Here is a 1177-nt window from a genome sequence, read left to right as displayed (position 1 = left end):
TAATAGTAGGGAAAATAAGAAAAAGTTAATTCTGTTATGTAATAATAAAATAGCTCACCATACCTCTGAAAAAAATAAAATAAATAAATAAATATATATATATATATATATATAATATATATAAACATTACAAAAATGTAAATGTATAATGTAATATTAAAATAGCTCACCATACCTTTGAGTAAAATTTATTTAAACATTAAATAAAAAACTTGAATGAACATAAAATAAATTAAATTAAAATAATAAAATATGAATATTAGATTAAAATGTATCCTTATAAAACTTAAATGAACATTAGTAATATTGAAATGGCAACTAACTGATTAAACTAACACTGAAATAAGTATTAAAGCTAAATATAAATATTGGAAAGTGACAAAAAAATACTAAAACTTTACCTAAAATTATAATAAAACTAAAAATATAAAAATAAAAACTAGATCAAAGTATTAATACATACTATAATAGAATATAATTATTACCATAATAGCAGTTTTTAATAGTATGGAAAATAAGAAAACAGTTACTGTATTTTCCATATTTCTTTAATGATTTCTTGTTGATTAAATTAAATTTGTGCAATACAATGTACAACATACATCGTAAAGCATAACGCAGTTAATAATTACCATAGTTTATGCCTTTCCTCCCTTTTCTTGTGTTGTGCAGTAATTGAAGGCACTGTAACCATTCAAAGACTGCAATCGATAAGTATAAAAGGGGAAGCAGCAAAGAGAGAGAGAGTGAGAGAGAAAAATAAGAGAGAGTTTTGCCTTACAGGGCAGTATTACAGGACTAATCTCATTGGCATTCACTTGGAGTCCAGAGTGAATGTCAGAAGGAATATGTCATGCTGTAGGTACAGCAGAAAGATGATGCCACAGAGTGCAGAAAACCTATTGATCTGACAGCAAAGCTGCTACTAGTATAAGAAGGGACAATAAAAATCAGAATTTAAGCACATGTAATCATATGCAGAATGAATCAGTTTTACAGTATTCATCATTAATCCAAATACGCTGTCTATTTTTGGTAATGTCTGTGTTGTCATCTAACAGGTCTAGACTACATCAAAATAATCAGGATGTTGTTTTTGGTTCCAAGTAAAAAGCAAAACAGCTTTACATGCTTCTGTGAAACGCCACGTTACTCCAACGTGCCAAGTCTACCCATG

Source organism: Garra rufa, chromosome 23 (genome assembly GCF_049309525.1).
Source record: "Garra rufa chromosome 23, GarRuf1.0, whole genome shotgun sequence".
NCBI lineage: Eukaryota > Metazoa > Chordata > Actinopteri > Cypriniformes > Cyprinidae > Garra > Garra rufa.
The sequence above is the reverse complement of the archived record's forward strand: the minus strand, read 5'-3'. Positions refer to the sequence as shown.